Genomic DNA, 24,905 nt, shown 5'->3' on the forward strand with positions numbered 1-24,905 from the left:
TGATAATACAGTAAACCTGATAATACAACAAACCTGCTAGTACAGTAAACCTGATAATATAGTAAACCTGCTAATACAGTAAACCTGCTAGTACAGTAAATCTGATAATACAGCAAACCTGCTAGTACAGTAAACCTGATAATACAGTAAACCTGCTAATACAGTAAACCTGCTAGTACAGTAAATCTGATAATACAGCAAACCTGCTAATACAGTAAACCTGCTAATACAGTAAACCTGCTAGTACAGGAAACCTGCTAATACAGTAAACCTGATAATACAACAAACCTGCTAGTACAGTAAACCTGATAATATAGTAAACCTGCTAATACAGTAAACCTGCTAATACAGTAAATCTGCTAGTACAGTAAACCTGCCAGTACAGTAAACCTGATAATAAAACAAATCTGCTAGTACATTAAACCTGCTAGTACAGTAAACCTGATAATACAGTAAACCTGATAATACAGTAAACCTGCTAGAACAGGAAACCTGATAATACAGTAAACCTGCTAATACAGTAAACCTGCTAGTACAGTAAATCTGATAATACAGCAAACCTGCTAGTACAGTAAACCTGATAATACAGTAAACCTGCTAATATAGTAAACCTGATAATACAGTAAACCTGCTAATACAGTAAACCTGCTAGTACAGTAAATCTGATAATACAGTAAACCTGCTAGTACAGTAAACCTGTTAATACAGTAAACCTGTTAGTACAGTAAATCTGATAATACAGTAAACCTGCTAGTAAAATAAACCTGCTAGTACAGTAAACCTGCTAATACAGTAAACCTGCTAGTACAGTAAACCTGCTAATACAGGAAACCTGCTAATACAGTAAACCTGCTAATACAGTAAACCTGATAATACAGTAAACCTGCTAATACAGTAAACCTGCTAGTACAGTAAATCTGATAATACAGTAAACCTGCTAGTACAGTAAACCTGTTAATACAGTAAACCTGCTAGTACAGTAAATCTGATAATACAGTAAACCTGCTAGTAAAATAAACCTGCTAGTACAGTAAACCTGCTAATACAGTAAACCTGCTAGTACAGTAAACCTGCTAATACAGGAAACCTGCTAATACAGTAATCCTGCTAATACAGTAAACCTGCTAATACAGGAAACCTGCTAATACAGTAAACCTGCTAATACAGTAAACCTTCTAGTACAGTAAACCTGCTAATACAGTAAACCTGCTAATACAGGAAACCTGCTAATACAGTAAACCTGCTAATACAGTAAACCTGCTAGTACAGTAAACCTGCTAATACAGTAAACCTGCTAGTACAGTAAACCTGATAATACAGTAAACCTGCTAGTACAGTAAACCTGCTAATACAGGAAACCTGCTAGTACAGTAAACCTGCTAGTACAGTAAACCTGATAATACAAAAAACCTGCTAATACAGTAGACCTGATAATACAGTAAACCTGCTAGTACAGTAAACCTGCTAGTACAGTAAACCTGCTAATACAGTAAACCTGCTAATACAGTAAACCTTCTAGTACAGTAAACCTGCTAATACAGTAAACCTGCTAATACAGGAAACCTGCTAATACAGTAAACCTGCTAATACAGTAAACCTGCTAGTACAGTAAACCTGCTAATACAGTAAACCTGCTAGTACAGTAAACCTGATAATACAGTAAACCTGCTAGTACAGTAAACCTGCTAATACAGGAAACCTGCTAGTACAGTAAACCTGCTAGTACAGTAAACCTGATAATACAAAAACCTGCTAATACAGTAGACCTGATAATACAGTAAACCTGCTAGTACAGTAAACCTGCTAGTACAGCAAACCTGCTAATACAGTAAACCTGCTAATACAGTAAACCTTCTAGTACAGTAAACCTGATAATACAGTAAACCTGCTAGTACAGGAAACCTGATAATAAAACAAACCTGCTAATACAGTAGACCTGATAATACAGTAAACCTGCTAGTACAGCAAACCTGCTAATACAGGAAACCTGCTAATACAGGAAACCTGCTAATACAGTAAACCTGCTAATACAGTAAACCTGCTAATACAGGAAACCTGCTAATACAGTAAACCTGCTAATACAGTAAACCTGCTAGTACAGGAAACCTTCTAGTACAGTAAACCTGATAATACAGTAAACCTGATAATACAGTAAACCTGATAATACAACAAACCTGCTAGTACAGTAAACCTGATAATACAGTAAACCTGATAATACAGTAAACCTGATAATATAGTAAACCTGCTATATCAGTAAACCTGCTAGTACAGTAAATCTGATAATACAGCAAACCTGCTAGTACAGTAAACCTGATAATATAGTAAACCTGATAATACAGTAAACCTGCTAATACAGTAAACCTGCTAGTACAGTAAACCTGATAATATAGTAAACCTGCTATATCAGTAAACCTGCTAGTACAGTAAATCTGATAATACAGCAAACCTGCTAGTACAGTAAACCTGATAATATAGTAAACCTGATAATACAGTAAACCTGCTAATACAACAAACCTGCTAGTACAGTAAACCTGATAATATAGTAAACCTGCTATATCAGTAAACCTGCTAGTACAGTAAATCTGATAATACAGCAAACCTGCTAATACAGTAAACCTGCTAGTACAGTAAACCTGATAATATAGTAAACCTGCTAATACAGTAAACCTGCTAATACAGTAAACCTGCTAGTACAATAAACATGTTAGTACAGTAAACCTGATAATAAAACAAATCTGCTAGTACATTAAACCTGCTAGTACAGTAAACCTGATAATACAGTAAACCTGCTAGTACAGTAAATCTGATAATACAGTAAACCTGCTAGTACAGTAAACCTGCTAATACAGTAAACCTGCTAGTACAGTAAATCTGATAATACAGTAAACCTGCTAGTAAAATAAACCTGCTAGTACAGTAAACCTGATAATACAGTAAACCTGCTAATACAGTAAACCTGCTAATACAGTAAACCTGCTAGTACAGTAAATCTGCTAATACAGTAAACCTGCTAGTAAAATAAACCTGCTAGTACAACAAACCTGATAATGCAGTAAACCTGCTAATACAGTAAACCTGCTAATACAGTAAACCTGATAATACAGGAAACCTGCTAGTACAGTAAATCTGATAATACAGTAAACCTGCTAATACAGTAAACCTGCTAGTACAACAAACCTGCTAGTACAGTAAACCTGCTAATACAGTAAACCTGCTAGTACAGTAAACCTGCTAATACAGTAAACCTGCTAGTACAGTAAACCTGCTAATACAGTAAACCTGCTAGTACAACAAACCTGCTAGTACAGTAAACCTGCTAATACAGTAAACCTGCTAATACAGTAAACCTGCTAGTACAACAAACCTGCTAGTACAGTAAACCTGCTAATACAGTAAACCTGCTAGTACAGTAAACCTGATAATAAAACAAACCTGCTAGAACAGGAAACCTGTTAGTACAGTAAACCTGCTAGTACAACAAACCTGCTAATACAGTAAACCTGCTAATACAGTAAACCTGCTAGTACAGTAAACCTGCTAATACAGTAAACCTGATAATACAGTAAACCTGCTAGTACAGTAAATCTGATAATACAGTAAACCTGCTAGTACAGTAAACCTGATAATACAGTAAACCTGCTAGTACAGTAAACCTGATAATACAGTAAACCTGCTAGTACAGTAAATCTGATAATACAGTAAACCTGCTAGTACAGTAAATCTGATAATACAGTAAACCTGCTAGTACAGTAAATCTGATAATACAGTAAACCTGCTAGTACAGTAAACCTGATAATACAGTAAACCTGCTAATACAGTAAACCTGATAATACAGTAAACCTGATAATACAGTAAACCTGCTAGTACAGTAAATCTGATAATACAGTAAACCTGCTAATACAGTAAACCTGCTAGTACAACAAACCTGATAATACAGTAAACCTGATAATACAGTAAACCTGCTAGTACAGTAAATCTGATAATACAGTAAACCTGATAATACAGTAAACCTGCTAGTACAGTAAATCTGATAATACAGTAAACCTGCTAGTACAGTAAACCTGATAATACAGTAAACCTGCTAGTACAGTAAACCTGATAATACAGTAAACCTGCTAATACAGTAAACCTGATAATACAGTAAACCTGCTAGTACAGTAAATCTGATAATACAGTAAACCTGCTAATACAGTAAACCTGCTAGTACAACAAACCTGATAATACAGTAAACCTGATAATACAGTAAACCTGCTAGTACAGTAAATCTGATAATACAGTAAACCTGCTAATACAACAAACCTGCTAGTACAGTAAACCTGCTAATACAGTAAACCTGCTAGTACAGTAAACCTGCTAATACAGTAAACCTGCTAATACAGTAAATCTGATAATAAAACAAACCTGCTAGAACAGGAAACCTGTTAGTACAACAAACCTGCTAATACAGTAAACCTGATAATACAGTAAACCTGCTAGTACAGTAAACCTGATAATACAGTAAACCTGCTAGTACAGTAAATCTGATAATACAGCAAACCTGCTAGTACAGTAAACCTGATAATACAGTAAACCTGCTAATACAGTAAATCATTAATCGGAAATCCGGCGGTCGGGAACCTATGGCTCGCCAGGTCTCTCACACTTTACCAACATATCTAACATTTACGAACATGATCGATAAAAAGATTAGACACACGCATCAACAGAGATCCGTTCTCTGCAGAAAAAAGCAGCCAATTACAATTCCCTTGTTGTACAGCCTACCGAAGTTAATGACAAGTTTATGATAATAATATTCAAGTTGTGTGTTCAGTGCTGTTCGCGAGTGTCACGATAAAATAAATAATAAAAGCATGATAAGTCACGAAAGACAACTGAATGACTGACAGGATGCTGTGCGCGCTCCGAGCGCAACACGGATAGGGTTGGGCGATGTCCCCTAAATTGGCAGTTGACGATGTTTACAGTAAAACATCGTGATGGACGATGATATTGTTTTTTTTTTTATTAATACAAATATATTAATTACTATATCTGAATTTTACTATCTCTTTACATAAATACTATTTTCTACTTAAAAACTATATAATTTCGTTATTTTACTAACCCAAATAATGACTCATCCGCGCTAGGTTGCACGTGAGGGGAAAAAGTAGCTTCCTTCCACTTAAGAAGAGTTGTGCACTTTTTATTTTAATATATCTCTTTACATGAATACTATTTTCTACTTCAAAACCATAATTTCGTCAGTGTTTTGTATGTTAATGCTGTTTTACGTGAATAATACTGAGTGAAGTACAAAGCTTTGTTAACAAAGGAAATAAAAATAAATTCTCAGCCATGAACAGTGTTGGGGAAAGTTACTTTGAAAAGTAATGCATTACAATATTGCGTTACTCCCTTAAAAAGTAACTAATTGAGTTACTTAGTTACTTTTTAAGAAAAGTAATGCGTTACGTTACTTTTGCGTTACTTTTGCGTTACTTTTTCTCACCTGGGCTGGGCTTGCTTTTTAGTTTTGTTTTTTAATAGCAAAAAAAGTCCTTTTTTGTGCTAATGTAAAGACCTCTTCATACCAAAATTGAAATAATAGGCCTCAGGCTGAGGTATAAATGTGCTGCCATTCTGGATAATGGAAGAATAGGACGCAGGAGAAAAACGTTTTACCAATAAAAACAAAAAATCTAGTAATATTTGCTCATGGCTTAACTGAATCATCAAAGGTCAGCAGCACGACATTGGTCAATAAAGGTAGATTAAATGCATAAAAATATTTGTTCTATTTAACATTTATATATTTGAGGTTTGAGTACTCTGATTTTGCATTTGACTGATTTTATTCATTTTGAGGAGTACAGAATCTTTATTGTGCGAGTTAGTCTAGAACTACAATAACCATCATGTTCACACACACACGCCTTTCCACTTATTTTTCTCAACATGGGGGCAGGAGAGCTGTCAGTCAAATAAATGTGAAAAAGTAACTCAGATATTTTGTTGTAAATTTGAAAAGTAATGCGTTACTTTACTAGTTACTTGAAAAAGTAATATTATTACTAGTGCTGTCAGTTAAACGCGTTATTAACGACGTTAACGCAAACCTATTTTAACGGCGTCAATTTTTTTATCGCGAGATTAACGTTCTTTTTGGTCTAACAAACTTTGTAGTTTTTTCACATGCTGTTGCAACAACTAGTAACGTTAGAAAAACTACAACACCACTCCGGATGTAGCTAGACCGGAAACAAAACATCAGGCACGCTGCGGCTGCCCACACTTGTTTGGGCCATTAAAAGAGTAGACGTGGATGGCAAGCGTGAGACGCCGAAATGAGAAACGTATTAAGCCATGGTTTAACTCAGGGGTCTTCAACTAAAAGTGCTTGTCTTGAGCGCTGCTTTCTGCTCTGATGGTGCTTTCACACCAGACGCGAATGAAGCGTTTTGCGCGAGTGATTTAAGTCAATGCAAAGACGCAAATAGACATTCTGCGGCGCGGATTAAGCGGCGTGCATGTCGCGTCATTCGCGTCCGGTGTGAGCGCACCATCAGTCTCTTCTTCACTGCATGCTTGACCGCGCGTCTGGGTCTGAACGTAGTAACTGAGCATTGCAACGTTAACTGTTTCATTACGTCAAAAGGCTTCGCGGTCCGGATTCGGACCGGAGTCCGCTAGTTGGCGACCCCTGGTTTAACTGCACTATAGGCGGAGTCCTAGTTTACCTTGCATGTGCACTTTGTAATTTTATTTTGTATCACCCTGTTTTGATCCCTTAGAAAGGGCTGTTGAAGGGGCTGTTTGTGCAACAAAGTATTTGTTTCACCCTTTTATTGATGGGCAGTGTTACATTGTGTGAGATTATTTGCTCCAAGTGAGAATGTTGGTGTGAAATCGAACACTAAAGTATGCCAATGTTGTTTTCAATAAAACAAACATTTGAACAAAGCAAGCCGATCCACTTTTCTATGTTGATAAGAGCATTAAAATAAGAAAAAATAATGGGACAAAAAGAAATCAAGGGACATTTAGAATAAATAAAAATGTGCGATTAATTGTGATTAATTGTGAGTTAACTATGACATTAATGCGATTAATCGCGATTAAATATTTTAATCGTTTGACAGCACTAATTATTACGTAACTCAAGTTACTTGTAATGCGTCACCCCAACACTGGCCATGAATGGATTCATGCCGAATGAGAGAGGCTGAGCCCAATTTAAGATTTGTCAGCTTTTTTATTCTGTTTTGCGATTTCCGTGAATTTTAACAATAGGCCTAACGTTAGTCCATTTTATCCCTCATGGACATCTCGTTTCTTTTCTCAAATCTTCACTCGCGTCGCACCCATTTTCGCAGGGAATTATAAACGTTTCTTCTTTTCGTTTGTTTATAATTAAGTCTATTATACCCATTCACGTCCTTTACTGTGGGAAAGTAGAAAAACACTGTATGACGAATAGGCTACCTTTTTACTTTATTTTATTTAACACAGTTTGTGCTTGTTATTAGACTTGATAAGGCGCGGCAGGTTTATTTGAATAGCGCATTTCACACACACAGGCCATTTTACTTTCGTTTTCTCGGGTAGTGAATAATCAAACATAGCTTAAATGTCTTGACCCTGTGGAAGATAAAATTCGCTCTTCAGAACTTTTACAACAAGTGCTGCTTTGCAAAATCAGGAGAAAACATGAAGATGAAGATATTTGAGAAGGTGTCTATCCAGCTCGTGGTTCATCTCGCGCAGAGCGGTATATGACGCATCTTTGAGGGGAAATGAAACAATTTTTTTAAACTAATATTTAATTTTCTTATATTCTTTAGGTTACCATTATTTACTGATAATTGTTTAAATGTTTTACAGGTGTTGTTTCACTGACGGAAGTGCTGAAATAAACACGCATGCTTATGAAATGTATGTTTGAGCCTCGTTTATTATTTCAAAATGTAGGCTACATATATCTGGCATAGACTACAGTATTTAAAATAGAATATATGCAATAGTTATATTCTCAATTTAATTTACAGAGCAATCTCTGCTGAGTTTATAGTTTAACTACAGAAGAGGATTTAGTGTGCTTGGACGATGGACGATGATATCGCGCATCGGCACAACCCTTAACACGGACAAGCATACTAGCCTTTGTCTTCGGTTGCGCGCCTAAACGGCCAAATAACACAGAAATATATCAAAATGACAAGTCGAGTATTCACATAAACATAGTAGATGTAAGCACTGTGGGCGTTCACACACACGAAGAGGATTTATACTCATCAGTTGGTCAACCTCACAAGCCCTGCACAATTAATTCCATATTGCAACTTATTTATTGTTTGCTGCATAATTGTTTGTTTTTAGTTATGGACCTAAAAATTACTACTGTTAAATTTTATTGAAAAAAAATTGCTCTTTAATTATAATTTTAGAATTTTTTTTTTACTGTGGCTCTTTTGGAAAAATGCATTTACTTAAAATGGAAAAAAAAAAAATGTCTCTTTGGTCAAAAAAAGTTCCCACACAGACGAAAATCTCAAAGCTACAGTCAAAGCTCATCTTTAGGGGGGTTTTGTCAAATAATCTACTGCCCACTGACATGGTTTTGAAAGCTATTTATTAGGGCTGCAACTAACGATTATTTTAATAATCGATTAATCTGTCGATTATTTCCTCGATTAATCGATGAATCGGATATATAAAAAAAGCATTAATTTCCAATCCTTTATTCAAGAAAAGAACTGACAGTGCAAATTCACAGTGCAAAAAATCTTCAGAAAGTGCACAGGTTGCTACAATAAATATATACATCTTTTTTTTTATATAAAGAAAAATACTAATCAGAAAACTTAACAGGATGTTAGAACTTGTTCTCTACACTACACTCAGACGCACACACTCACAAACAAAATTAATGGGTTTAGTTAAATTGAAATCGGTTAAAAGAATTTCTCTAAAATGTCCAAACCCATTATATACTCCTGGAGAAAACATCTACTGTATTAACCTATTAATATGAATGATATTAAATCCAGACACAGATTTAACTGCTGTGACATAATATTTTTTTAATATGTAACAATTAAATAAAACTACTCCTCCTAAAGAAGAACACAATGTCTTATTTTCAATGGATGATATGCATTCTTTATAACAACTTGCATACAACATTCCTTATAGATTAAATATGGATTAAATAATTAATGTATAATAAATATAATGGTCTTTTGTTGTTTGATTAATATTAAGAGCACAAATGGAAGCAGGTTAATGGACTGCTGTCACTTTAAGACCGAATGCTGACCGAAAATGACAATAGATGTTAGTCATAGTTTTTGTCATTAAAAGCGAATTTGGGACCTCACTGATTTAAAAAACCCTGCCTATGGCCCTAAGTGAACTGTAAAGTATTTCTCTTTGCTTGAATAACTACTCAACCCTACCTTACACATTAATACTGGAAAAACAGCCCCTTTGGTGTAAAAACACATTAAGTCTTTTTCCGGCACGTTTTTGAATGACCATTCACCGCAAATAAGGGCCAATTTAACCACTGTACACACGTATCACATATCGAATATCGCATTATTTAACAAGGATATCGCATTTTTCTTCAATATCGCACAGCCCTACTGAATTCTTAACTTTATCTCGGGTGTTTTAACCTAAACGTCCAATGGAGAAATAAAAATAGACTCCAGTAAGAGCATAAAGCCATAAAATGAGTGTGAAAATCAGCATTTGCGGATAGATTCAGTCTCTGCTGGCGGTATTATAATCACTCACAGTTTGTTTTTATTGTGTTGTTTTGATTAAACACAAGTATTGCACCCGAGGGTTTAAGTATGTAGGTTGGCGCATCGGTGCCAAGTGAACTACGAACTTTGGCTAAACACCGCAGTTTCTGGGTGATCTGGCTCGTTTCGCATTGGAACCAGCTGATTGGTTTTGGGCACACCGGGCGGCAGCGGCAGACCAATCACAACAAAAGGCTGCTGGTATCCCAACTGGCACTGCCCAAAAAGGACATTGTAGTCGGTGAGCAGACAAACAGGGTTCTTAGCCGCATGTTTTTGGCCCGGACCTGGACGGAAAAAGGCAAGTCTTCAGAGAGTACATACTTTGTCTCCCAGTTTGAACGCCACTTCCTGCCAGTGTCCTTCCAAGTCCTGAACATCAACAGAAATGTTCTTTAGAGGCATGTGAGCGCGGGTTTTTTTCTCTTCTTAGGGAAACCCTAATTTGTGCATTGCAAATACATCAGCTGAGCAGATAAAGTGCCTTAAAATCTCTCATAATACTCACATTTTCTGCTGTAATGACTAGAGTTTGTCTGGAGCACAACTAGATCATTAACCCGAGGTATGAGCAATGCTAATCGTGATGCTTGCTGAGTAAACACCACTAACTACTACATCTTGGGTCAATCTAGTGATCGAGCAACAAAAGCGTTAGGTGTGTTATGTCTTTTGCGTCTCCGGAGCGAACGTGTTTAGTTGCAGGAAGTCTAGAGATGGAGGTATGACTGTGTTTTGGCCTCTGAGAAGCAGGTGATGTTTTTTTCACTGCATACCGAACCCTCTTTAGTCTGCATTAGTCGGCGCGCAAGAGTGAGCCCTCTCTGTTACCGTGACAACAGCTCCCTAAAAATCAATCTCACCGGGTATTCGTGATGTGTCTTTCTGCACTCTTAAAGAGTCAGTTCAACAACTAAAAATGAAAAATCGAGCATTATTTTTCTCATCGTCATTTCGTTCCAAACATGCATCAGAATTTGGTATATTTCCCCCCCAAAAAACGTCAGAAATGTAAGTTATCAATGATTGTTCCCTCATGTGCATGCACGAACCAATGCAACTCTGATATTAAACCGACGAAACACAAGGCAGACGGGAAGATTATGAGAAACTTTTGTGGCAATTTTCTGGGATCAAATGCATGTTTTGTTCATGCAAAAGGGCACTTCTTATCATCTCATTCTGTGTTTCATGGTGAAAAGAAAATAATGCACGGTTGAAAAATAACATGATAATGTGAGTTAAAGACAGCAAAATGTTCATTTTGGGTGCCCTGTTCCTTTTAAAGTGTGTGTTTGTGTCAAAGAGTGTGTGTGTGTGTTGTTTTTATTATGCTGCAAAGTTTTTTGAGGGAGTATATTAAAAACAAAGTTGCATGCTGGGTGATTGTCCAAAAAAAATATAATCACAATACGTATCGTTCTCGTTTTATCGCCCAGCCCTAACTTAAATTCAAACATGCTTTCGCGCTTTGGCTGGCGCCGAGCCAGCGCTCGTCACATACCACGACTATTCAGTGTTTTCAACCACATCATGTTTATTTTAGGTTTCAGACATTTAAATGCTCATAAATACTAGCAAAAAACACACACTGATGTCTATAGCGGCAATGACAATCCTTTCAGACCGTTATAATTTGACTAGGTGTTTATATCAGATACACATTATATAGTAACTGTATAGTTTACTCTATTCTTCTCCCAGTTTAGCGTCACTCACTCACTTTCATGTTTTTCATGAGACGAGGATCAATTTATGTGATCCGACAGATCCGATTCTCTGAAGCGCAAACTAACATGGCGGCGCCCATCGCGCATTATAGATCAACTAACACACATTCACTCACACATATCCGAATATCAGATAGTTTGTGACATAGTTAGCAAGTTTATGGGTCTTGAGAGAGGAAATGTCATCACTGCCAATGGAGGCCTTTCTGAGCCATCGGATCTCAACAAAAATATCTTCATTTGTGTTCCGAAGATGAACAAAGATCTTATGGGTGTGGAACGACATGAGGGTGAGGAATTAATGACAGAATTTTCATTTTTGGGTGAACTTACCATTTCAATTAGGCCTATTGTAGTTGGGTTAGATGGCTTAGGTTTTACTGTGAATGTAATGCTGCGTTCACACCAAACGCGAAGAGAGCATCTGGAGCGAGTTATTTCAATGTTAAGTCAAAGGAAAGGCGCGTTGACTCGCGTCTGGAGGTCCTGCGGCGCGATAGACGCGATTCCGCCTCATTCGCACGTCCAGTTTGCGTGAATGACGCGAATTTGACGCAAATTGAGCATCTGACACCCGAGTTAAAAAATTAGAACTTTGCCGTCAATTCGCGCCGCGTTAACCAATCAGGAGCCTGCTCGCTGCGGTCATTTGGTAAAGTGACGTCATGAGAAACCCTGCATAATTTAAAAATACTACTATTGTGTCACAAAATGTAGTTTTAAGACTTTTTCAGGTGGGAATGTAGTTGTTTAAAGCTCAAATCTGTGGTTTATTTATAAAGAGAGCGCCTATTTACAAAAAAATAATCTTGCGTTTGTTGTGAGATCCAGGCGATCACCGGGCGCTCATAACCCCAGCGAGAGCAGCCTTTCCTCGGCCAGTCCTTCTGCCGTCTGCCGCTGGCTCTGATGTCCTGTAGTGGTTCGTGTTGTGTGGATCTAACGGCCGAGCTTTGCTCTCATGAATCTATTATTTGTTGCTTTTGACTGAGGGCAAAGAGAAGTTTCATAACTTTATTTTTTAGGATATTTAAATACACATGCAGTGAAGATAATGTAGGCGTTGCCTGGACCACATTTGTGTGGCTATTAATGTTTAATATATTTTTAATGAAAATGAAAAGAGGCAGATTGGTGTTTTATGACATATTTCTCCTGGAGCGGCTTGAACGCGCGTCTATTTCACTTCAAACGTTTGATTTATACGCACGTCCAATTCGCTGTAGAATGGATTCAAAATGTTCAAGCGTCCAACTAGACGTGATTTTGACACTCTATTCGCGTTTGGTGTGAACGCAGCATAAATAAATAGTGTTTTGTATCTATTTATATTTACATATTTAAAGGTCCCATGGCATGAAATTTTCGAGTTCTGGCTGTCTTTCTCTGCCTTTGAGAAAATGACAGGCCAGACGAGCCAATCCTGAAGTCTCCTGGTTTGACGTCCAAGCAGGAACGGTTTCCTCCCTTTCCTCCACCCAGAGAATCTGCCACGCCCATGCAAACGCTCGAGAGATCATGGGTTGTGAACGAGTGAATGCTGGCAGTTTTTCAGTGTTTGGATGTACAAATGAAAACAGAAGTCTTTTTTCAGTTCCTTCTGATCTGTGATCAGTGATTTCTGATGTGTAGCTAATTATTTATTATTCGTGCACACAATGCGGCTTCTCTCTCTCCAGACAGACAGAACGGTGTTTTCGTGTTTTCTATCTTGTGAGTCAGTGTTTTTGTACATCCTCGTCGCGTCTATCTGTTCTTAAATGTGCATACAGTCTTTTCTGCTCAACACCAGCAGAGTAACATCTTTAGAGATAAACCTCACACACGCCGAAGCTCGGCCTTCAACATCCCCGACCCCCAGTACTGCATCTGGCCCACAGCGGAGGCACCAAACGCGGCGTGAGATTAAGCAGAAGGAGGATAAGCGTGAGGGTATCCGGCTAGGCTAGCCAGCTTTCCCCACAATAAACTGGATTACATTCGATTACTGCTGTTGTGTCTTTGTTTGCGCTGTGTAACGTTACTCAATGACGCTTTTCATATGATTGGAACATATCTAGAAATAATGCTATACTCAACACTTACTAACTCGTTCATCTCGCTGTAATGGTACATTGCATGTGTTACAAAGTTGGTAGAATAATGATGAAGACGGACTCGGCGTGACTGGGACTCGTGTTTATTCAGAACTCTAAGGGCCCTATCTTGCACCCAGCGCAATTGACTTTGTACACCGACGCATGTGTCATTCCTATTTTGCACCCGCGCAAAGCGCGCTTTTCCCTCCACAGAAGCACGTCGCTAAACTAGTGAGTGAACTTGCGCTCCCTGGGCGGTTCAGCGCAAAAAAGGAGGCGTGTTCCGGCGCAAACAATCCCTGGTGCTATTTTGCTGTTCCATTAAACAATTGCGCCACTGACCAGAAAAAACCTAGTCTAAAGTCAGTGGCGCGTTGCGCGTTGTTCATTATGCTATTTTAAGGGCGCATGCTTGTCCATAATGTATAGCGTGGCCAACGCGCATACACTTTGCTCATGTAATCTACACAGATGCAACAGTTATTTTTGCAAATCATAAATTGTTACACTAAAAAATATTAACACATGAGATGACGGAAATCATTGTGGTGTGCCACGAAGATGTGAAAAAATAGGCATAAATCTAGCTTACAAATTATTCAGGCTAATTGTAGTCTAATAATTAAGGAGACCTGTTTGCCCAATAGTGGCAAGACATATATGTATATAAGGACATCTAACAAATTGGTTTGTCCGTCAAGAACCAGGAAAAAAAATCGCTGAGGGTGGACGCAGCGATGTCCTCTGCTGGCGTCAGGTCCTGAGTAGAGGCAGATCCACCTCCCGTTACACGGCGTGCCCGATTGATGCTGGCAAGCTTGGACTTTCCCCGTCTTCTGATGTCATTGTAGCGCTTGCGGCACTGGTGCGACGTCCTGGGGATGCCAGCTGATGAAACAATTGTGGCTATTTCCTCCCACGCCTGTTTAACCGAAGCTATTTTGGGTGGGTTTCTCCCATCCCCATACAACACAACTTCTCTGTCTTTCACTGCTCTTACAAGAACATCAGTCTCCTCGGCTGTGAACCGCTCCTGGCGTGCGCCTGGTAAATACGCCATAATAATAGCAATCCATAATGGAACTTGCGCACCTGCTTTTACAGGGAATGTTAGTTGACGCTCTGATTGGTTTATTCACGTTACGCCCAAACCACACCTATGAATAATGAAGATACTTCAGACCAACCCATTTTAGATTTGCGCCGGGCGCAAGAGCCATTTATCCCGCCGGGAAAATAGCAACAGCGCAGAGACCCGCCCACAAAGTTACTTGCGCTTCGCGCTTTGACACTTGCGTTTCAGATCGTTAAAATAGGGCCCTCAGATACAAACACAATAAACTCGCGCTGACAGACAGCGCTTTCATAACTCAGTAGTTACTATAAATAACTTTGTTAGCAATCGCTCCGTCTCCGTGATGTCCGGTTCGCGAACGAATCATTCTTTTGAATCAGTTCTTTTTAGTGAACCGAACCAGTTCACCAAATCGGACTGAATCGTTCTAAGCGGTTCGCGTCTCGAGTCAGCGCTGATCCATAATTTACTAAAGTTACTAACTTTCTGACATGAGTGACAGTCCCTCCGACTAGAAATAAACTAATAACCTGAAGTATATTCTAGTAACTACAACAGTTCACCCTGAACTGAGACATGCTGAGAGAACTGATGAGAAGTGAACTCAGGTCCATCCGTCTCTCTAGCAGCAGCTCGTGCGTCGTAGACCTCGTTAAACCACGCCCCCTCCGCTCATTTCAAATGCAAAGATGTCAGCCAATCACAACAGTGGGCGTTTTTACTGAAGTCTCACAGCAGACACGCCTCTTGAAACAGGGCAGTCAGCCACAGGGCAAACAGCAGTATAGAAAAAATGCCTTTTATTTCTAAATTATGACATTTTATGATGTAAAAATCATACTAACAATATAAGTACACCTCAGGAAACACTATAAAATAATAGAAAAATGCCATGCCATGGGACCTTTAAGTTTAATTTAAAATTTCAATAAAAAGCCATTCTTTAATGTCATTGTTTTGTGGCTTTTTATAAAAATTTTAAGTATTAGTTTGGCACCAGTATCGTAAAAAACCCAAACAACACCCAACCCTACAAATAAGACAAGACTGCATGGTATCACAAACAGGATTGGTTGAATTTGCATTCATTCTTGCGACTGCGACGTCTTGGAGGGCCTGAATGCGCTGGCGGTTCAGACTCTTAGCACAGACTGTTTGTCTCCTGAGCCAGACACAGCTGCTGGGGGTCAGCGCTGATCACCTGCTTAGAATAACAATGATCTCAATGTGCACACAAACACGCACAAAACACTGAAACAATCTGCGCCGCAACACTCCAAACGTAGCTGCGCTTTTATTTGAGTTTCTCAACGTAATCTTCTCCTGAGAAGAGCTGGATATTTGCTGGCACCATTTTCGCCTGCTTTTGTGCTGAATCAGCTGACCTCTGACCTCCATGTATCCACACAGGCACTCGGGATTCAGGGTCTGGTTTAAAATAAACACAGAATGAGACTTTGTGTGCTGCCGTTTCCGTTCGTGTTTTTTTTGTTGCTGAAAGTCTAGCTGCACCTTGTTTTTCCAGCATTTTGATTTGGTGCGAAAGACATGTAATAATTGATGAGCCCCTCCCCTCATACGCAGATGAGCCAATAGCAGTTGAGTATCAGGACATCTTTAGGCTTCAGCGCCATAGAGAAACATTGGAAAATCCCAAGCTCTCATCGGTTTGATGGTGTTTATGCTACACAAATGCTAAAACGTCGTGCCTGAGGAACTGTAACACTGACTCCAGGGATCCTGAGAGGATTTTGTGTTTGTCAAACTCTCGTTAAGTTACTATTAAAGTCCCTGCTAACATACAAACCGTAATAACTAACTGTTCTCACGTCATGTAACACTGTAGGTCAAAAACATTAAGGTCTACATTTCAGTGCCTGTCCATATTAAACTTGTTATATGTAAATTAATTTAATTTTAGATATGTTTAAGGTCTACATTATCTCCTATTTTGATGGGTATTATAGTCTCCGGATAACGAAAGGAAGAGCTCGCACGCAGTTTATCGGAGTTGTTTTGCAGATACAAAGTTTACCAGTTATTAACTGCACCCTCGAAAAGGCATACGGTCTGTGTATATGTTTGTTTACTGTTAGTTGTTTGAGTGTTTTTGTGTAATTTGCTGTGTATGTTAATGGTAATGCAACGGAGAGAGAGAGAGTTTGTGAATGAGACGTTAATGCGCACTTCTTATTAGGGATGCACGATATTGGATTTTTGCCGATATCCGATATGCCGATATTTTTCAACAAATTTTGGCCGATGCCGATATCGATACCGATATGTTTATTTTTTTCCCTTTGTTTGGAAACCACCATTTTGAGCAAAAAAACTATAATTTTTTTTCATTCTGGTTTCAGATTTCTGAGGTCTCCTTACTAAAAGGATACTTGTTAAAGATAAATAAATGTTAATAAAGTTCTTTTTATAATAAGAGTATATTAAAAGCGCTGAAAATAACAATAATAAAGTCAGTAATTTTTCAACCCAGACAGATGCAGTTGTAATCTAAATATTTTATTTTTGGATTTAAATGTTTGTGCACATGAAGTGGGGGTGGCATGGGATCAGTTGATGCTGTATTTAGCTTCAGATATTTTTTTTTTTACAATTATTTTAGAACTCCTTGGATTATTTTTCATAATCAATTTCATAAAATGTTATTACAGATTAATAAACTGTATGTAAAAGTATTTAATTTACAAGTGCCATGCTTGGGCTTTGACTTCATTACTGATTTATTTATTCAGATAAAGAAGTAACTTCTATTTATTTGTGTATTCTACTTTTCATTCACTATTACTGTAACAACAGCGCCTCCACTAAATAGGCTATATATAACATTTTACCGGTCGGGCACTAGGACCTGGAGGAGCTTCAGCTGCTGTAGAGGCTGCTGCGTGCGCTACAGAGTGGGGAGACGCCATTGGGCTTGTTTTGGGCTAGTTTTGATGTGAAAACCTGGCAATCCTGCGTTGATTCACAAATTCAAGGCAGCATTTAAAAACTGTCAATATAAATCACCATACATGCAATGCATTTGCTTGTTTTCACTTGAAGAATGGCCACACGGCTGACGTGATCTTATCGCTATAGCACTCCTTGCACACGTGAGTTATTGCAGGCGCATATCAACGCGTTATCATATCGGCAAGGCATATCGGAATACTTTTTTCATATCGACCGATGCCGATTTTTATATTTTAAGCGTTTATCGGCCGATTCCGATATTGTGCCGATAATATCGTGCATCCCTACTTCTTATGCTTTGTTTGTTCAGCTCTTACGATGATTTTTTTGAGTGAATAACGATGCAATAAGCTTGATAAACCATCAGTAAAGTTTGGCCATCATTCTGATGGGATATACGCTACATTCTGTGTCCAAAAACATCTTTGGGATAAAGTTTTCACACTGACAGCTGTCATTGTAAGATATAGCAACTCGTTTGTCCGAGTTAGCAACAGTAACTAAGGGGGGCGGGGCTTACCGACAGGTCAATTCTGTAATCTCAGTTGCATGCATGACCATGTTCAGTGCGTTTGGTTGTTGCGGTTGTACACAGAGTGTCCGAAATCGGCCAAACAGAACAATAAGAAAGCAGCATTTGACCTGGTGTTAAACAAGGCGTTGAAAGCAATGCTCTCCACCTCTATCCGGAGCAGACGGAGTAAGCCGTTATCAGCTAGAGAGGAAGGAGTTGTTGTTCTCGAGCTGTAGAGGAAGTCGTACCAGTGTGTACCAGGTGAGAGGAGTGCATCTTGTTGAGTTGCCAACCCTCCTCATTACATGCGTATCTCTCGCTGCTGTTCACAGTCAGCACAATATTGCCTTGTTTTTAGGGACAAATACTATAAAACAAGCATCACTACTATTGCTTTTTTATTGGTTTTCCAAGCAAGTTTCCTATAATGCTCCTTTTTATGTCGTCTCTGATGTCCCCAGAGTGTGTATGAGAAGTTTTAGCTCAGAATACCCCACAGATAACTTTTTATAGCATTTTAAAATTCACTTTTTGAAGGTGAGCAAAAATGTCCTGTTTTTGTGTGTCTCTTTAAATGCAAATGAGCTGCGGCTCCCCGCCCCCTTTCTAGAAGAGGGCGGAGCTTCAAGAGCTCATGTTAGCAGCTCTGATTACCTCACGCAGACACACACGGAAACTGCTCAGCCTTTTATGTTCAAACCGGAGTCGGACAATGATGGAGAGACTCAAGAAGAAGAGACAACATGTTGAATGAGACAGGACGTTTCTGAAGGGATAGTTGATGAATTTATGAGTCTTCATTGATTAGCATATTCTGTTATATCACACCTGGGGTTTTAGCCACTAATTTTGTGACGGCATGTGATGATATGAGGCGCTTCGTTAGATTATAACTACTTGCCGCCGACGTGGAGAGACTCGTTGGTGTGTGTGACTGTGCATATGCGTGTGCATGTGTGTCATAGGTGTGTGTGTGTGTGTGTGTGTGTGTGTGTGTGAATTTAACCTATCAATCTCAACCTTGTCTCCCACCCACCAATCATCATCAGTTATGTGTACCAAAAACACGCATGGCATGCATGCACGCCCACACACACACACACACACCAACCAACCAGAGAAAAAAAACACGTTGCAGGTCCGACTGACAGAGCGACTGTTCGGACGAAAACCGCTTCAGTGAGCTCAATTATAGTAACGCCACATTTTATTCTCAGTAACGCTAACAGCGTTGTAGCGGGAGAAACAGTCATTCGTTTGATTACTCGTTACTGAAAAAAATAATTCCGTTAGTAACGCCGTTTATTAGGGCTGTGCGATATTGAAGAAAAATACGATATGCGATATCCTTGTTAAATAATGCGATATTCGATATGCGATACGATTTAAGTGTGTAAAATCCATTTCTTTCCCCAACTGATATTTTTCACTTAAAGCATATCCGACTGTGTTTACATGAATACTCATCAAGACAGCCATTTTGACACAACTGTGTGTGTATTTGACAGTTCGAGTGTGTAACAAGACATGAAAAAAAGAACAGCTTGTGCGCACGTTTCGGTGTGTGTGTGTCAGACAGCGCGAGACTGCAAGGAGTTGTTTTTTGCAAGTTATTGCGTTTAATAACTCTTCTTAACGTCAAGCAAGTCACATAAGTAACAGTCGTGTGCTCAGTCTATTCTCTGCTATATGCGTCGACCTAAAACGTACAATTTTCACAATGCTGAAGTAGCCTATTAAAATCATTCAGATATTGCGTACCCTTGCGATATGTACATTTGCGATATTTCGATAATTTCGATATATTGCACAGCCCTACCGTTTATAACGCTGTTACTCCCATCACTGGACATCACACACTAACTAAAATTATCTGTCATCTGTCCGTCATATAACTGCTCCACGCGGCTCTGGGGTGTTAATAAAGGCCTTCTGAAGCGAATCGATGCGTTTGTGTAAGAAAAATATCAATATTTAAAACTTTATCAAGTAAACTTTCGACAGACCGCCTTCTGTGGAAAAGTGTTGAAAGTGCCATCTCGCAATTCTAGATGCGTTCGTGATGTCATGACGAGCGGACCTGGTTGCGTAAAGTTTTAAATATGGATATTTTTCTTACACAAACGCATCGATTCGCTTCAGAAGGCCTTTATTAACACCCCAGAGCCGTGTGGAGCAGTTATTCGACGGACAGATGCATTTTTTTATTGACTTCAAAAACAGAGCAACTATTACTGCTATTATAAAGCTTGGATTAGCCTGGACTTTTGTAATATAACTCAGATTTTATTCGTCTGAAAGAAGAATGTCATACACACCTCGGATGACTTGAGGGTCAGTAAATCATGGGCTAATTTTCATTTCTGTGTGAACTATCCCTTTAATGTGTGATGACAGATCGCTGTAGCGCCTCAGTTAAAGCTGCTCGTGAACCGATCGTCTCTTCCTTCTAGTTCATTGATAGCATCATGTAAACATGAATGAACACCAAAAGAAATGTTGTTTCAACCAGGGAAAGACGTCAGTACACACCGTTTCTTCAAGTTCAAGTCTACCGGCGCTAACTCTCCTGACTGCTTTGTCGGACAAAGCGGCGGATTCGGCGTTGTGATTGGTCAGATCGCTTGTCAATCAAATGAATTCAGCGGTCTGCAAATTTTGGTGCAGATCCGAGTAGGGATCGACCGATATGGATTTTTTTTAGTGCCGATGCCGATACCGATTATTTTTCATCAGCCTTAGCCGATGACCGATACGGGCTGCCGATTTTCTTGAGCCGATATTTGGAGCCGATACTGCTTTTGCTTCCTCAATTTACAACATAAAAATGACACAATGATCAGGATGATAACAATTTAAAATTTACAATTTAAAAAAGGAACATTTATTGAACTAAAAAAAAACAATATTTAACAAATAGTAAAAACAGGTGAGGTAGAACAAAAAAAAAAAGAGTTGTGAAAATAAAATCTGAAAATAAATATTTAAGCATGTAAAACTATTTACAACCTAGTCATTTAAAGGGGGGGTGAAATGCTGTTTCATGCATACTGATCTTTTTGCACTGTTAAAGACTTGGATTCCCATGCTAAACATGGACACAGTTTCAAAAGCTAAGGTGGACGTTTGATGGGAGTATTTCTTTGCCAAAATTAGTACTTCCTGTTAGTCATAAGTTTCGGAAAGTTTTTTTCGATCATGGGTCCGCTTGACGTCAACAGGGCGGAATTTCCTTGTATGGGCCGTACGGACAATTCTACCGGAAGAGCGCGCGCGAGAGAGAGAGAGAGAGCGCGTGAAAGCAATAGGCTACGCCCATCAAAGCGCTGGCTCGTAGCCAAATAACCCCGCGTTAAGGCAAAAGTGGATGGAATTTGCTTTTCCGGATTTTCAAATCGCCTAATACTGAAGGATGGAGCGGTCCCAACGATAAAGGTCCCAACGTTGGAACCGCAGGCAGTGAGTAAGACTGCTTCAAATGTCTGTTTTTGCCTATGCCCATCAAGTAGCCCAAACATGATCACGTATTGATCAATGGAGCATGCGATGTATAGTGTGTACATTTGTTTAGCTGGCCACTATATATGTATGTTTGTGTATTGTAAAAGCACTCCGAACAACAATACACAAAGAGTGGGGAAATATGTTGAACTAAATAAGCGCGCTTCTTCATTCAAATGCGCTACTATTCCATGTCTTTCTATGTAAACACTAGCCTGACGCGCAAAACCAGTCCGCTTACTACAAATCATGTCTACACAAACCACGCGTAAACAAACACACACACACACACACTCACACACACACACACACACACACACACACACACACACACACACACACACACACACACACACACACACACACACACACACACACACACACACACACACACACACAATATAATTAAAGTATAAATGTGTAAATAACACAAGCCGCTAAGCATATTATATAGTTGGTGTAACTTATACCACATAGAGACGTCCTGCTCTAGTCGTTTTTGCTGCTGCTCCTGTTCAACTTCAGCCTCTGGGTCTGATTCCGGATCATAGATGTATGGCTGTATCTGATTAAAAGCCATTTTTTATGTTGAATAAAGTTTTTTCCCGCTTTTAGGGATGACGCAGCTTTCAGACGCACTCAACACAGTAACAGCGGCGCGCGCTCGACATTCTTTAGCTCCGCCCACACGATACGCCCCCAGCCGCACGGCTTTTTCCGGAAAGACTCGGAACAGCGCATCTTCCTTTTATAATTATAATAAAAATAAAGACTTTTCGGAGATATGCAGGATGCAATGCTACTCTATAGGTACTCAAGATTGACATGAGACTGACTGAAACTGAGTGTCCCCCCCCCCCCTTTAATGATTACACTCTAAAAAATGCTGGGTTAAAAATAACCCAAGTTGGGTTGAATATGGACTAACCCAGCAATTGGGTTGTTTTGACCCAGCGGTTGGGTTAAATGTTTGCTTAAAACAACCCAATTGCTGGGTTAGTCCATTTTCACCTAGAGTGTAGGTGCATTTAACTGAATCTCTTGTAGAGCAACACCAGCGGTAATTCAGGAAAAAATCTCCCAATGCTCCACGTGAAACTTCAGTCTTTCCACCTTTTACCATCGTGTCAATTCTCAATTGATTTTGATTAATATGCGCGAGGGAGGGAGAGCAAGACAGTTTGAAGACGGTGAGAGCTGCCCTGTGGACGCCTGTCTGTAAATAATGCAGAAAAAAAACAATGTTATGTTGTTACCAATGGCTAAAACTCATGTTCTGTAGGACGCAATCCTTGAAGTTAAATATTCCCCATTCACATAATTAAAGCTTTTATTCAGCTAATGAAAAGCTGAACGCTGTTGTTCATTTCTATTGGTTACTTCTATTGGAGTGTGGTAAAGGAATTGGCTTACAGCTTATAGACTAGCCTACTACAATCAGAAAGAAACGAATGACACTAGAAAGACCTACTTTTGTCATATTTTCTATACTGACTTTGAGCTAGGGCTGGACGATTACTCACATTTTATTTTCAATGACTATTTTGGCTTCCAGCAAGATATAACAATTATTGTGCTGAAATTATGCTCTTTTTTTGTCTCTCACACACTCTTCTTTACGGCAGAGCACTATAACTAAGTTGATCTTACTTACTTACTTACTTTACTCTTCTTCTATTATTATTATATAATTTATATTTTATATTTGTTTTATTTATACTTTTATATTTTTTATATTTTATATAATTTATATTTTATATTAATATAATAATTTATATTTTTATATAATGTTATATTTATATAATGTTATATTTATATTATTTATAGGTTTATATATTATTTTGTATATTTATATTATTTATGCATTTATATTATTTTGTTTATTATTTTATTTTATATTTATATTATTTATACGTTTATATATTATTTTGTATATTTATATTATTTATACGCTTATATTATTTTGTTTATTATTTATATTATTTATATTTTATATTTATATTATTTATACATTTATATTATTTTGTTAACTTATATTTTATATTTATAATATTTATACATTTATATTATTTTGTTTATTATTTATATTTTATATATATAATATTTATACATTTATATTATTTTGTTCATTTATATTTTATATTTATATTATTTATACATTTATATTTATATTATTTATACATTTATATTATTTATACATTTATATTATTTTGTTTATTATTTTATATTTTATTTATATTTAGTTTATTTTTTTATATTATATATATTTAATATTTGTAATTATACTTTATATTATTTTTATATCATTTTTATTTTATATTTATTTCATTTATACTTTTATATCATTTTATATTTATACGTGTATATTATTTGGTTTATTATCTTTATATTATTTATATTTATATGTTTATATTATTTAGTTTATTATATTTATATTATTTATATTTGTATGTTTATATTATTTAGTTTATTATATTTATATTTATATGTTTATATTATTTAGTTTATTATATTTATATTATTTATATTTATTTGTTTATATTATTTAAAGTTAAAATGAAATACTGTTAAAAAAAAAAAAATTTGTACAAAAAAATAAAATAAATGCATGATGTTTCCAAAGTCACCTATGAATTGTGTTAAATAAGTGAGTCCACACAGAGCTCTTCTGACCTGTAGTTCTGTTTGTGTGCAGACGCTGTGGGTGTTTATGCAGCCGCACTTCTCAGCCGTAAAACCGGGACTTTTACAAACACGATTAGATCAGAAGTGCTGATTCTACATGACATTCCCTCTCAATGATGCTATAATTATCGTGATGAGTTAACCATTAAGTCACCGAGAGCTTATCTGATGAGTGTTATCACACACACAAATGGGTTTAAAGAGAGTTTGCATCATTAAGGGCTGAATATTTGTGGTTTGGAGAAACTGGATTTCCCGAAAACATTAACTTGAGTTATCCGAATATTGATGCCGAGCACTTCCTGTGTAACTGCGGTGAACAATGACTGATGAGTTCTACTCTTAAATGCATCCTTTATTTATTTAGCACTACACAGTAAACCAAATATAGCTAAAAAAAACCCTCAAACGATAATAAACAATCATGAGAATTAAAAAAAAGAGCACAAATATGAAAATGTTATGTTTGGTAAGTTCTAAGTACCATTTGAGTGAAATCAATTGCCTTTTTGTCAACCCAACAGATTTTTTTGTTCTATCTATTCATTATTCATGATG

General features: G+C 37.7%; 2 protein-coding genes across 2 annotated transcripts in view; one reads left to right on the forward strand and one right to left on the reverse strand.

Annotated features, from left to right (window-relative positions):
* The window catches only part of ss18l2 (ss18, like 2), a 692,656-nt gene that overhangs the window by 464,575 nt on the left and 203,176 nt on the right, over positions 1-24,905 (reverse strand). The gene's annotated exons all lie outside the window — the stretch shown is intronic.
* The window catches only part of wtip (WT1 interacting protein), a 73,882-nt gene that overhangs the window by 8,424 nt on the left and 40,553 nt on the right, over positions 1-24,905 (forward strand). The gene's annotated exons all lie outside the window — the stretch shown is intronic.

Source organism: Gobio gobio (genome assembly GCF_949357685.1).
Source record: "Gobio gobio genome assembly, chromosome: 9".
In the NCBI taxonomy this organism is placed as follows: domain Eukaryota; kingdom Metazoa; phylum Chordata; class Actinopteri; order Cypriniformes; family Gobionidae; genus Gobio; species Gobio gobio.